The sequence below is a fragment of the Pseudophryne corroboree genome, chromosome 2 (genome assembly GCF_028390025.1).
Source record: "Pseudophryne corroboree isolate aPseCor3 chromosome 2, aPseCor3.hap2, whole genome shotgun sequence".
NCBI lineage: Eukaryota > Metazoa > Chordata > Amphibia > Anura > Myobatrachidae > Pseudophryne > Pseudophryne corroboree.
The window spans coordinates 461,936,294-461,951,913 of NC_086445.1; the positions used below are offsets into that span (position 1 = coordinate 461,936,294).

At 45.8% G+C, this 15,620-nt stretch overlaps 1 protein-coding gene across 1 annotated transcript in view; it reads right to left on the bottom strand.

The window, feature by feature from the left end:
- LOC135028178 (S-adenosyl-L-methionine-dependent tRNA 4-demethylwyosine synthase TYW1-like) overlaps positions 1 to 15,620 on the bottom strand; it is a 590,293-nt gene that overhangs the window by 274,901 nt on the left and 299,772 nt on the right. The window lies entirely within an intron of this gene.

Consider the following 15,620-nt stretch of genomic DNA (forward strand, 5'->3'; position numbering starts at 1 on the left):
GCTAACAAAGTAAAAAAAGATAGTGTAGCATGAAAGCAGAGGAAATAAAATCTTAATGACTTTTACATTTCATAGCTTAAAGAGTACACTAAGGGGTATATCCTAATTACCTATGAAAAAAGATTTCAAACGAAAAAAAAAAAAATATGGGCTTTTATCTCAAGGATAAAAGGATCTGATATAAGTACCCATAACCATACGTTTTCGCGATCACTTTAATGGGTCATTAACCAAGGATTTTTTCTCCTTCTGCCTCAGGCAGGTGAATAAAAATCCCTGTTAACTGCCAGTTTACAGGGCTAATTGGATACCCAGAGGGATCAATTAGCTGTGATAATTGGATACCTGCTTTTGACTTGAGAAATAAGGCTTCAGGTTTTGAAATAGGCCCTACACACTGGCCGACATCAGTCAAAGATATTAACGATCTCGTTCATAAATGAACGAGATACAGTTCATATCTTTGAGTGTGGAGGCTCCAGCGATGAACGATGCGCGGCCCCCTCGTTCATCGCTGGTCCCCCGTCGGCTGTACATGCAGGCCAATATGCGATCTCGTCCATATTTGCCTGCACTTCAATGCAGCCGGGTGGAGTGAAGAAACTTCACTCCCCCAGTCACTGCCCCTCCGCCGCCGTGTCGCCCGGCGGCCGTATCCGCAGTCGGGCAGCTTGGCCAATATGTAGGGCCCTAAAGGTGTTAATACCAGAGACTGGAAGTGGAGTACGAAGTGGAGTACTATATTGGGATGGTAGAGTGACATTCAGGAAAAGAAGTAGGATAGCCAGGTTACCAGAAGTAACGCTTAAAATCTCCAAGGATATTAGCTCTTACACTTATTCTATACTTTATATACAAACAGGAATAGAAGAAAATCAGCAGATTTCCAAAGAGCAGAGTTCAACATCTTTGCGGCTAAAAAGGAATTTTATACAGAGATACACCTTTAATGATATTACAACCTCTATATACTTACTATAAAATGCACTATGCTTCTAAACTCGAGAAACTCGAGATGCACCATAAATGAGAGATGGTGCTACTATCTCTAGTGCATCTTCAACAGTGGTCGGGGGCAGAAGGAATATTTTGTACAGTTGCCAGGGCGGGCTCCAGTACCATCCTAGGTTACCTTATGAATATTCATTTTAAAATAACAAATAAGCTGTGTGGAAAACTGATTTGTATTAAAAAAATACAAACCTGACGGGAATGCGGAGTCATTTCAGCACTAACACACAATCTCAACGAAGACAATGTCCCACTGCTAAGTGCTTATTTAAGTGAGGAGGTAGTCTGTGACGATTAAAAAAAGTTAAAGATTAATTAAGTAACCTGGCCCCGATGGAATTCACCCCTGGGTTTTCATGGAGCTTCACTCTGAACTAGCAAGACCGCTATTTTTGATCTTCAAACATTCAGTTATATGAGGTATGGTTCCCAAAGACTGACGTTTAGCGGAAGTAGTGCCGATATTCAAAAAGGGAACTAAAGCTGAACCAGGTAATTATAGACCAGTTAGTCTTACATCTATAGTGGGGAAAATATTGAAAGGTATACTAAGGGATAGTATTCAGTAGTTTCTTAAAGCCAATAAGGTTATTAATAGGAACCAACATGGATTTGTAAAGGACAGATCATGTCAAACCAATTTACTTGGCTTTTATGAAACAGTTAGTGCGAACCTTGATCAGGATAAGGAGGTTAATGTAATCTTTTTAGACTTTGCCAAAGCTTTCGACACAGTACCACACATGCAACTTATCTATAAGCTACAAGAAACAGGGCTAGGGAGCACAATATGCACGTGGGTCAGAAATTGGTTAGATAATAGGGAGCAGCGCATTGTGGTTAATGGATCACTTCAAATTGGACTGAAGTGCTAAGTGGTGTGCCACAAGGGTCTGTACTTGGACTACTATTGTTCAACATTTTCATTAACGACCTAACAGTAGGTCTAGAGAGCATGGTGTCAAATTTTGCAGACAATACCAAATTGTGTAAGGTTATAAATACGGAGGGGGATGCAGAGTCTCTTCAGAATGACTTGGTTAAACTAGAAGCATGGGCAGTAAAATGGAGAATGAGCTTCAATATAGACAAGAGTAAGGTAATGCACTGTGGTAGCAAGAACAAAAATAACACCTACATATTAAATGGGGTAATATTAGGGGTTCTGTACTAGAAAAAGACTTAGGTGTTCACATAGATAGCAAACTAAGCAGCAGTACTCAAAGTAGGATTGCAGCAAAGAAGGCTAATAAGATATTAGCATGCATAAAATGGGGAATTGACACAAGGGACGAGAGTGTTATACTCTCATTATATAAATCACTAGTGAGGAAACACCTTGAATACAGTGTACAATTTTGGGCACCATACTACAAAAAGGATATCCTGGAGCTAGAAAAGGTGCAGAGGCGGGTGACTAAACTAATTAAGGGCATGGAGACGCTGGAATACAAGGAAAGGCTTGCAAGGCTAGGCATGTTTACACTATAAAAGAGGAGACAAAGAGGGAACATGATCAACATTTACAAATATATAAAGGGACAATACACAGAGCTTGCGCGCGGGACCTGTTTTTTTTTTTTTTAATTCAATATGTTTTTATTGTTTTTTCCAGACAAACAGACAAACCATAACATTCAATAACAACATATGCACTATGTGTACACAAAAGAATCAACGAATGTTGTATGCATCAACAGACAGACGTAAATAAAGTTGCAAACAGCTACAAGTTATACACAAGGAGTGGCGTGATTTCTTTTAATTTGTCCATACAATAGTGTTACATTAAGTGACCAGATATCAATGCAAGGCAGAAACACGAGTACACTGGTTGAGTGGAGATGATAACCACCTATCCCAGATCTTGTAAAATTTATCCGGGGCTTTCCTAGAAATATAAACAAACTTTTCATGGGACACAACCGAATTCACTAACGGGATCCATTTATTAATATCAGGGCCCGTAGTCGCCATCCATGAGCGTGCTATCAATACTTTGGCCAAAGCGCATAAAATAAGATTTTACTTACCGATAAATCTATTTCTCGTAGTCCGTAGTGGATGCTGGGGACTCCGTCAGGACCATGGGGAATAGCGGCTCCGCAGGAGACAGGGCACAAAAATAAAGCTTTAGGATCAGGTGGTGTGCACTGGCTCCTCCCCCTATGACCCTCCTCCAAGCCTCAGTTAGGATACTGTGCCCGGACGAGCGTACACAATAAGGAAGGATAATGAATCCCGGGTAAGACTCATACCAGCCACACCAATCACACCGTACAACTTGTGATCTGAACCCAGTTAACAGTATGACAAACGTAGGAGCCTCTGAAAAGACGGCTCACAACAATAACAACCCGATTTTTTTGTAACAATAACTATGTACAAGTATTGCAGACAATCCGCACTTGGGATGGGCGCCCAGCATCCACTACGGACTACGAGAAATAGATTTATCGGTAAGTAAAATCTTATTTTCTCTGACGTCCTAAGTGGATGCTGGGGACTCCGTCAGGACCATGGGGATTATACCAAAGCTCCCAAACGGGCGGGAGAGTGCGGATGACTCTGCAGCACCGAATGAGAGAACTCCAGGTCCTCTTTAGCCAGGGTATCAAATTTGTAGAATTTTACAAACGTGTTCTCCCCCGACCACGTAGCTGCTCGGCAGAGTTGTAATGCCGAGACCCCCCGGGCAGCCGCCCAGGATGAGCCCACTTTCCTTGTGAAATGGGCCTTGACAGTTTTAGGCTGTGGCAGGCCTGCCACAGAATGTGCAAGTTGAATTGTGCTACAAATCCAACGAGCAATCGTCTGCTTAGAAGCAGGATCACCCAGCTTGTTGGGTGCATACAATATAAACAGCGAGTCAGACTTTCTGACTCCAGCAGTTCTTGAAATATATATTTTCAATGCCCGGACCACGTCCAACAACTTGGAATCCTCCAAATCGCTAGTAGCCGCAGGCACCACAATAGGCTGGTTCAGGTGAAACGCTGACACCACCTTAGGCAGAAAATGAGGACGCGTCCGCAGTTCTGCCCTGTCCGAATGGAAAATCAGATATGGGCTTTTATAGGATAAAGCCGCCAATTCTGACACTCTCCTGGCTGAAGCCAGGGCCAGTAGCATGGTTACTTTCCATGTAAGATATTTCAAATCCGCCGATTTGATTGGCTCAAACCAATGGGATTTGAGAAAATCCAAAACTACATTAAGGTCCCACGGAGCCACTGGGGGCACAACCGGGGGCTGTATATGTAGTACTCCTTTTACAAAAGTCTGGACTTCAGGAACTGAAGCCAATTCTTTCTGGAAGAAAATCGACAGGGCCGAAATTTGAACCTTAATGGACCCCAATTTGAGGCCCATAGACAATCCTGTTTGCAGGAAATGTAGGAATCGACCCAATTGAAATTCCTCCGTGGGGGCCTTCCTGGCCTCACACCACGCAACATATTTTCTCCAAATGCGGTGATAATGTTGTGCCGTCACCTCCTTCCTGGCTTTTACCAGTGTAGGAATGACCTCTTCCGGAATGCCTTTTTCCCTTAGAATTCGGCGTTCAACCGCCACGCCGTCAAACGCAGCCGCGGTAAGTCTTGGAATAGACACGGTCCCTGCTGAAGCAGGTCCCGTCTTAGAGGTAGAGGCCACGGATCCTCCGTGAGCATCTCTTGAAGTTCCGGGTACCAAGTTCTTCTTGGCCAATCCGGAGCCACGAGTATCGTTCTTACTCCCCTTTGCCGTATAATTCTCAGTACTTTTGGTATGAGAGGCAGAGGAGGGAACACATACACTGACTGGAACACCCACGGTGTTACCAGAGCGTCCACAGCTATTGCCTGAGGGTCTCTTGACCTGGCGCAATACCTGTCCAGTTTTTTGTTGAGGCGGGACGCCATCATATCCACCTTTGGTTTTTCCCAACGGTTCACAATCATGTGGAAGACTTCTGGATGAAGTCCCCACTCTCCCGGGTGTAGATCGTGTCTGCTGAGGAAGTCTGCTTCCCAGTTGTCCACTCCCGGAATGAACACTGCTGACAGTGCTATCACATGATCTTCCGCCCAGCGAAGAATCCTTGCAGCTTCTGCCATTGCTGTCCTGCTTCTTGTGCCGCCCTGTCTGTTTACGTGGGCGACTGCCGTTATGTTGTCCGACTGGATCAACACCGGCTGACCCTGAAGCAGGGGTTTTGCCAGACTTAGAGCATTGTAAATCGCTCTTAGCTCCAGTATGTTTATGTGAAAAGACATCTCCAGGCTTGACCATACTCCCTGGAAGTTTCTTCCCTGTGTGACCGCTCCCCAGCCTCTCAGACTGGCATCCGTGGTCACCAGGACCCAGTCCTGTATGCCGAATCTGCGGCCCTCTAACAGATGAGCACTCTGCAACCACCACAGAAGAGACACCCTTGTCCGTGGTGATAAGGTTATCCGCTGGTGCATCTGCAGATGCGATCCGGACCATTTGTCCAACAGATCCCACTGAAAAGTTAGTGCGTGGAATCTGCCGAATGGAATCGCTTCGTAAGAAGCCACCATCTTTCCCAGGACTCTTGTGCATTGATGCACAGACACTTTTCCTGGTTTTAGGAGGTTCCTGACAAGTTTGGATAACTCCTTGGCTTTCTCCTCCGGAAGAAACACCTTTTTCTGAACCGTGTCCAGAATCATTCCCAGGAACAGCAGACGTGTTGTCGGTGTCAACTGAGATTTTGGAAAATTCAGAATCCACCCGTGTTGTTGCAGCACTAATTGGGTTAGTGCTACTCCGTCCTTCAGCTGTTCTCTGGACCTTGCCCTTATCAGGAGATCGTCCAAGTAAGGGATAATTAATACGCCTCTTCTTCGAAGAAGAATCATCATTTCGGCCATTACCTTGGTAAAGACCCGAGGTGCCGTGGACAATCCAAACGGCAGCGTCTGAAACTGATAATGACAGTTTTGCACCACGAACCTGAGGTACCCTTGATGTGAAGGGCAAATTGGGACATGCAGGTAAGCATCCTTTATGTCCAGGGACACCATAAAGTCCCCTTCTTCCAGATTCGCTATCACTGCTCTGAGTGACTCCATCTTGAATTTGAATTTCTGTATGTACAGATTCAAAGATTTCAGATTTAGAATAGGTCTTACCGAGCCGTCCGGCTTCGGTACCACAAATAGCGTGGAGTAATACCCTTTTCCTTGTTGTAGGAGGGGTACCTTGACTATCACCTGCTGAGAAAACAGCTTGTGAATGGCTTCCAATACCGTCGCCCTGTCTGAGGGAGACGTTGGCAAAGCAGACTTTAGGAACCGGCGAGGGGGAGACTTCTCGAATTCCAACCTGTAACCCTGAGATACTACCTGCAGGATCCAGGGGTCCACCTGTGAGCAAGCCCACTGTGCGCTGAAATTCTTGAGTCGACCCCCCACTGCTCCTGAGTCCGCTTGTAAAGCCCCAGCGTCATGCTGAGGGCTTTGCAGAACCCTGGGAGGGCTTCTGTTCCTGGGCAGGGGCAGCTTGCTGTCCTCTCTTACCCCTTCCTCTGCCCCGGGGCAGATATGACTGTCCTTTTGCCCGCTTGTTCTTATAGGACCGAAAGGACTGCGGCTGAAAAGACGGTGTCTTTTTCTGTTGGGAGGTGGATTTTCCGGCAGTTGCCGTGGCCACCAGATCCGATAGACCGACGCCAAATAATTCCTCCCCTTTATACGGCAATACTTCCATATGTCGTTTAGAATCCGCATCACCTGACCACTGTCGCGTCCATAAACTTCTTCTGGCAGATATGGACATCGCATTTACTCTCGATGCCAGAGTGCAAATATCCCTCTGAGCATCTCGCATATAAAGAAAAGCATCCTTTAATTGCTCTATAGTCAATAAAATACTGTCCCTATCCAGGGTATCAATATTTTCAGTCAGGGAATCCGACCAGACCACCCCAGCACTGCACATCCAGGCTGAGGCGATGGCTGGTCGCAGTATAACACCAGTATGTGTGTATATACTTTTTAGGGTAGTTTCCAGCCTCCTATCAGCTGGATCCTTGAGGGCGGCCGTATCAGGAGACGGTAACGCCACTTGTTTTGATAAGCGTGTGAGCGCCTTATCCACCCTAGGGGGTGTTTCCCAGCGCGCCCTAACCTCTGGCGGGAAAGGGTATAATGCCAATAACTTTTTTGAAATTAGCACTTTTCTATCTGGGTTAACCCACGCTTCATCACATACATCATTCAATTCCTCTGATTCAGGAAAAACTACAGGTAGTTTTTTCACCCCCCACATAATACCCCTTTTTGTGGTACTTGCAGTATCAGAGATATGCAAAGCCTCCTTCATTGCCGTGATCATATAACGTGTGGCCCTACTTGAAAATACGTTTGTTTCTTCACCGTCGACACTAGATTCAGTGTCCGTGTCTGGGTCTGTGTCGACCGACTGGGGTAAAGGGCGTTTTACAGCCCCTGACGGTGTCTGAGACGCCTGGGCAGGTACCAACTGGTTTTCCGGCCGTCTCATGTCGTCAACTGATTTTTGTAATGTGCTGACATTATCACGTAATTCCATAAACAAAGCCATCCACTCCGGTGTCGACTCCCTGGGGGGTGACATCACCATTATCGGCAATTGCTCTGCCTCCACACCAACATCGTCCTCATACATGTCGACACACACGTACCGACACACAGCAGACACACAGGGAATGCTCTTATCGAAGACAGGACCCCACTAGCCCTTTGGGGAGACAGAGGGAGAGTTTGCCAGCACACACCCAAGCGCTATAATATATATGGGAACAACCTCATATAAGAGTTGTATCCTTATAGCAGCTTAAATATATCAAATATCGCCAAAAAAAGTGCCCCCCCTCTCTGTTTTACCCTGTTTCTGTAGTGCAGTGCAGGGGAGAGTCCTGGGAGCCTTCCTCACAGCGGAGCTGAGCAGGAAAATGGCGCTGTGTGCTGAGGAGAATAAGCCCCGCCCTCTATTCCGGCGGGCTTTTCTCCCGGAGTTTGAGATATCTGGCATGGGTTTAATACATCCATATAGCCTCAAGGGCTATATGTGATGTATTTTTTAGCCATAAAAGGTATTATACATTGCTGCCCAGGGCGCCCCCAGCAGCGCCCTGCACCCTCCGTGACCTATGGTGTGAAGTGTGTGACAACAATGGCGCACAGCTGCAGTGCTGTGCGCTACCTTCATGAAGACTGAAAAGCCTTCTGCCGCCGGTTTCTGGACCTTCAATCTTCAGCATCTGCAAGGGGGGTCGGCGGCGCGGCTCCGGGACGAACCCCAGGGTGAGACCTGTGTTCCGACTCCCTCTGGAGCTAATGGTGTCCAGTAGCCTAAGAAGCCAATCCATCCTGCACGCAGGTGAGTTGAACTTCTCTCCCCTAAGTCCCTCGATGCAGTGAGCCTGTTGCCAGCAGGACTCACTGAACATAAAAAACCTAAAAACTTTTTCTAAGCAGCTCCTTAAGAGAGCCACCTAGATTGCACCCTGCTCGGACGGGCACAAAAACCTAACTGAGGCTTGGAGGAGGGTCATAGGGGGAGGAGCCAGTGCACACCACCTGATCCTAAAGCTTTATTTTTGTGCCCTGTCTCCTGCGGAGCCGCTATTCCCCATGGTCCTGACGGAGTCCCCAGCATCCACTTAGGACGTCAGAGAAATTAAGAATATACCTTCTAGAATGTGCATCCAATATCTCCTCATCTATGACCCCAAGAATACACACAAGGGGGGTAAACACGTCAAAGGGGATTCCCGTAGAGGCTATTATCCGTATCACCGCCTGCCAGAAGGCCTGTACCACCGGACAAGCCCACAATAGATGCCAGAAGGTACCATCCGGAGAGGCACACTTCGGACACCTAGAGTCACTCCATCCCCTTATACTGGCGAGACGGATGGGAGTGATGTAGACTCGGTGAAATATAAACAAATGTATCTGCTGAAAACGAGCCGAGGTGGTAACGGTACATGAGTACCCCAAGGCCTCCTCCCATATATCTAGGGAAACCGGTCCCAAATCAACTTCCCATTTAGATTTAAGGTGTGAGAGACTGTCAGAATGATGGGCACCGAGCAGAGCGGAGTAGAGAGCAGAAACAGTCCCGGAGCCTAGAGTATCAGCCAGGAGCAGGTGAACCGGTGACTTCCGAAGGAGAGGTGGAGCAGCACTAAACTGAGACGCGCATGCGTGGCGATGCTGAATATACCTATAATAATAGGACGTGGGTATATTAAACTCAATCTGCAGTTGTCCAAAAGATATAAATGTGCCCGAGGAGTACAAATGATTGAGGGAAGAAACACCCCAGCATTCCCACACCGATCCCATTTGTAAGGAAGTGAAATGAGTAGGAGCACGAGTGTACATCAAATGGGGTGTAAGGATCCCATCCCTCCCCCCTCAACATAGAATGTACCTGCCTCCATACCATAATCGCTTGTTTAACCAACGGCCTCTTAAGGAGTGCAACATTATCATTAAGTAGGAGCTGCAGAGGTGACAGATTGATTTTAGATGCTAGTAATATAGTAGAGAATAATAAATCCCCAGAAGAGTCGGAGACCCAAGGAATTAGATGGAATAACTGAGCCGCTAAGTAAGAGTCTAATTTTATGAAGGGCCAGACCACCCGAGTCCCGAGTTCTAGTTAGAGTATCTAATTTAATCTGAGCTCTACGGTTGGACCAAACCAGTGATGACAAGAGACCATCTATGATACCAAATAATTTCTGGGGGAGATAAACAAAGGAATGTTGGAGGACAAAGCATTTTAGGTAATACAACCATTTTAATGAGGTTTATCCTACCCGTAACAGTAAGTGGCAGTTTACTCCACACCCTAACACGAGATCGTAGATAGTCCATTTGTGGACGTACAGTATATTCAGATCAATAAATAGCGAGGACCTGTGGGTAATCCATACACCCAGGTATTTAAAAAAGAGTCCACCCAGCGAAGCGGCAGGTCCCCGGAGGGGCAAACAGGACAGGGGCCTCTAAGCGGAAGGACACAGGATTTGTTCCAGTTAATGGACAAACCAGAGAATCTCCCAAAAAGTGTCAATTACTTCCAAGATATGAGGTATAGTGGTAAAGTAATCAGATACAAACAACAGAATATCATCTGCATAAAGAGCAATTTTGTCTGTCCTGCCACCCAACCGGAAGCACGCCACCCGCGAGGAGGATCTAACAATACCGGCCAAAGGCTCTATGGCCAAAGCAAATAGGATCGGGGACAACGGATATCCCGGTCTCGTCCCTCTCTGTAGAGAGAAAGTGGAGGATATGTGGTCGTTAATAGAAACCCTAGCCTTGGGAGCAGAATAAAGCAGCTGGACCCACTTTTTAAAATTAGGTCCAATACCAAATCGGTCCAGTGGCCCCAACAAGAAGCCCCACTCTACTGAATCAAATGCCTTAGCAGCATCCAAGGAAACTATAACTGAGGAGCGGGAACTCTCGTGTGGGGCCTGGAGGTGTGTATAGAGTCTACGTAGATTAGGTAAAGTGGACTGGCCCGGCATGAACCCTGATTGGTCCTCATGAATCAATTGTAGAATCACAGCGCTGAGCCTTGTCGCCAGTATTTTAGCTAAAATCTTAACGTCGCGCAGGACCTGTTTTTGGTAAGATTAGCACCGAGGACACGTGGTCACTCGCTTAGGTTAGAGGAGAGGAGATTCCGAACAAGGCGAAGAAAAGGTTTTTTCACAGTAAAGACAATACATGTTTTGGAATTCCCTGCCTGAGAGAGTAACGGCGGACTCAGTCAACACCTTGAATGGGTTAGATAAATTCCTAATGGATAAGGGTATCCAGGGTTATGGTGCGTAGTCACGCACTATAGTGATTAAAAAAAAATAAAAAAAAAGAGGAATAAAACACAACAGCTGACATCAGCATCAGACAAAATTAGCCCACAAACTCGTTGCCTAGGTGTCATCCTTGACTCTGATCTGTCCTTTGTTCTCCACATTCAATCTGTCTCAAAATCATGTTAAATGCATCTAAAAAACAAATCCAAAATATGACCATACCTTACACAAGACACTGCTAAAACTCTAATCCATACTCTCATTATCTCCCGCATTGATTATTGCAAGTGTCTCCTAACTGGTCTTCCCAAAACGAGACTCTCACCACTACAATCCATTCTGAATGCAGCTGCGAGGCTAATCTTCCGCACTAGAAGTTCATCGTCTGCAGAACCACTCTGTCAGTCCCACCACTGGTTACCTGTATTCTACCGTATTCAATATAAAATACTTTTACTCACACACAAGGCCATTAACCAAACTACACCAATGTACATCACTTCGCTTATCTCAAAATATCTCCCAACCCGACGTCTTCACAAGATCTGCGTCTCTCATCCACACTCATTACTCACTCCCACTCATGATTGCAGGACTTTCTTCGGGCTGCACCCACTCTGTGGAATGCCCTACAATGCACAATAAGACCCTCCTCTAGTCTCCAAACATTCTCTGAAAACTCCCCTCATCAGGTAAGCGTATCAAATTCCAGAACCGTCCACATAACTTTCATAAACCTTCCTATCAAATTGCATCCACTCTGTACAGTCCACACATCCTCACGTCTTCTTATTCACATTCCCTTCCTCTCGACCCCGGTTCATCATTGGTGTGTGACCATATCATACAGTCCACCAAGAACCTTTGGAATCTGGTGGACGACTCTGCAATAGATAGCGTCTATCCTTGTGTATCCATGCCTATTTCCCTATAGATTGTAAGCTTTCGAGCAGGGCCTTTCTACCTCTATGACTGTTTGTTATTACCCAGTTTTGTTATATTATTGTTATTTACAATTGTAAAGCGCAACAGAATTTGCTGCGCTATATAAGAAACGGTAAATAATTAATAATAAAAGACTAACGCTGCTCCTCACCTCTATGGTGTGCGGGCAGCCACTAAATGGCGGCCGACGGAGCAATTCAAGTGTTACTGCCAGAGCAACTACAAAAACTGCGCTGGGATCTCTGGTTCTGGACCCGTACATCGGTACCTTGCAACTGTGGCATGATGCCATGAGATCCACATCCGGGAGGCCCATCTTGTTCACCAATATTTAAAATATTTCCAGATGCAGAGAACACTCTCCAAAGTACACGTCCTGACAGCTTAGGAATTGAAAATTCCTGGAATGAACACCACCCGGCTATTTCCTTAATTGCAGCCCGACTGCGAGTACCTCCTTGATGATTTATATAGGCTACCACGGTCGCATCATCGGACTGTATCTTAACAGGTCTGCCGTGAAGAAGATTCTGTGATTGAAGGGAGTTTTTGTACACTACCCGAATATCCAGAAAGTTGATGGGCTGACGGCTGTACTGTAGGGAAGTGGTGAAGAGCCCACCTGCACGTGATCCCGGCGACCACAATGCAGACAATGGGATACCACACAGTGCTACAATGCCGGTGCCGGAATCCAGACACCACAGGCTTTGCTCATTCTATGGATATCCACGACACCCATAGAGGGAGAATATAACCTGTAGCGAGCGCAGCGAGCCACCGTGCCTGCAGTGTGGCGAGCGCAAGCCTGCAAGGGCCTTACCAGCACTTGCCCCACTGCCGGCATCCTAGTGGCCAGGATCCCGCTGTCGGTATACTGATGCCTGCATCCCAGCCATCGGCATTACATACTGAATCCATCCAGTATTATACATCATCACAGAAAAGACCGGCGACAAATTACCGCTCCACAGCCGTGAAGACTGGCGTCCGTGGTGAGGAGCACCCATTCCCGGGATCCAAAGGGGACAGCCCTTGTTCAATTGCACTTCAATTATAGCTCTCTCCTACTCAGTGGCTGTCTACCTGCATTTCCTCCTGCTCGTGACTGTTCATCTCCTCCAATGGCTGCCCGCCCCCCATAGTATGCCGATTACTTCTTTGCTTCCTGACATCTCAGCTGTATTGTGTACTGAGGACTGTGGTGCTAATTGTTACCTGTGCTCTGGTTTAGTTTTCTGTGATGTTAAGTTCTGTATACCCTTTATTGTTCTAATGTGTGTTGTATGTACTGCGCTGCAAAACACTTGTGGCGCCTTATAAATAAACTGTAATAATATAATAATAATAATAATAATAATAATAATAATTGGGACGTGTGTAGTCACCATAACAGGGAAAGATGGAACTCCTGTGATAGCACCATGGTCTGCGTCCTGATGAGCTGGTGTTGGCCATTCCAATGTGACGCTTTAGAGGCCTAGAAGGTGGAGACCACGGGCCCCAAGATCTGCATGGCCGAGTGGATAGACACTCAACTTCACTGAAGACAGCTTGACAGGAAGATGTGAAGAGTTGATATCTTGCTTGGTGGTAGGAAGATCCTCTGTACCTGTGAATCTAGAATGGCTCCTAGATGTAACATCCTCTGAGAGGGGGCCAGGAAGGACTTTTTCCAGTTCAGAATCCAGTCATGCGCCTGTAAGAGGGCAATGGTCAAACAGAGATGTTGCTGTAATGTCTCCGGTGACGGTGCAATAATCTCGGTAAAGACCAGAGGGGCCGTGGAAAATCCAAATGATGGAGCACTGAACTAAAAGTGTTGCTGACTGACAGCAAACCTGAGGAAACACTGATGGCTGTGAGTAATAGGCACATATGCAAGTATGCATCTAGGATGTACAGGGAAACCACAAAGTCCCCATGCTCCAAAACAATGGAACGGAGGGTTTCCACGCGAAACCTGGGACCCTCATGAACTGTTGAGTGACTTCAGGTTGAGGATTGGTCGAAATAACCCAATGGGTTTTTGGACCAGAAACAGTGTGGAATAGAACCCTTTCCCCTGATTGTAGAAGGAAGTAAATAGCCTGTGGAAGAGCCACAGCCTTTTCTAGATCTGCTGTAAGACCTGTACAAAAAAACTGCTGGTGGGCATTGGAGTCGTTACCCTTTACAGCAAATATTTTATTTGGCGCTGAGTAGCACTGGTGCCCTATTGGACGTTCCTGCTACTTGCGCTAACGATCAAATAACTAAAAGGTAAATTATAAAAGAAAGCTTCGAACTGCCGCTGTCTAAAGGTGCATCCAGCTCCTGTCGACACCAAACAAAAACTGGATAGCCTGGGGACAAGGTATATAGGAGGAAGGCCCAGTGCAGTCTGTGACCTAACCGGTTAACTGTTTGGTGCCCGGTTCTCTACAAACCAGCTATACCCCCATGGTAAAATCCTGGGGAGCCTATGGACCCTGATGAAAAAACATTTAGTTTAAGGTGGAATATCAAGGTTAACCTGATCCTAAACCACCTTCCAGGGGTTCAGCATTCCCATAATGCAGCTGATCCATACCTGGCAAGAACTATGCACTGCTTGCCAGCTCCCAGCTTGCATATATTATAATATAAATGTAATTTTATTTACCCAGATCTGTTTATGTTGAAGTGCTAAGATAATTTTCCAGCATTTTATGGGACTGTGCACAAACATGATCATGGACATCCATTTCTTCCACAACATTGTTTATACAAAAGTCTTAGGGTGAGTACACACTAGGTGGTCGTCGGCAGTGCGTACACACTGAGCGATATTGCTCAGTGACGTCACACCGCGGCCGGGCTGTGCATGCTGTTTTTGGACGACAGTCCATAATGAGCTGCATGCACGGCCGACAGCGAGGATCGTTAACGACCAGCAGGGCTGCGTACAACTCCTCATTGGGCAACGTACACACTAGTCGACATGATAAACTACGTCGCTCAGGAAAGGCAAAATGAGTGACGTTGTTTATTTTATCGGCAACTGCATACCCACCTTTACATTTTTTACATTATTATTTCTCTGTATAGTAAAAAGTTAAGAGCTCCTATTGCATTCTTATAAAAACAAAAAAATAAAAACAAAAAAACAAAACCAAAAAAACTGTAAAATAAAAGGTGACAAGGTCCACTTAGTACAATTCAAATTATTTTTGTAGCGCACACTTTCTTCATGAAAAGTTACAATCTTTTATTCACTGGGAGAAAAGGTAGTGATAAAACGGTAAGCAAAGGAGAGTTTCATTGTTCATGAATAATACAAGGCAAGTTCTCTTCATGCTGTATGAAACAAAGTTATAACAGTGATGAGAAAGTTTGATTCAAATATTTCAAGTTGAAATAATATGTATTGAAAACAATCTCTTCCAGCAAGACAAATATTCCAGTCTGGGTTCACAAGCTTCATGTCACATTTTAATGTGGCACATAATTGCTTACTCTCCCAAGAATGTCCAAGAGACTTCACACTGTCAAGAAGCTCTCTTCAGATACAGTACTAGGGGCAAAATGTACTAGCCTGCAAGATGCAGGCTGTATGGAAAGTCTTGCAAGTCTGTCCGTATTTTTAAAGCGGCAATCCTTTACAAAGCAAAATCAACCTGGCTTTGCCTTGTAAATGATTGGCGCTTTAAAAATTATGGGAAGACTTGCAAGACTTCCCGAACAGCCTGCGTTTCGCAGGCTATTACATTTTGCCCCGGGAGAGTATGCAACCTGCACATATTCTGTACACTTCTGCAGTAAATTGGCAAGTCCAAGAAGACACTGTACATTGTAATAGAGGCATCTTGAT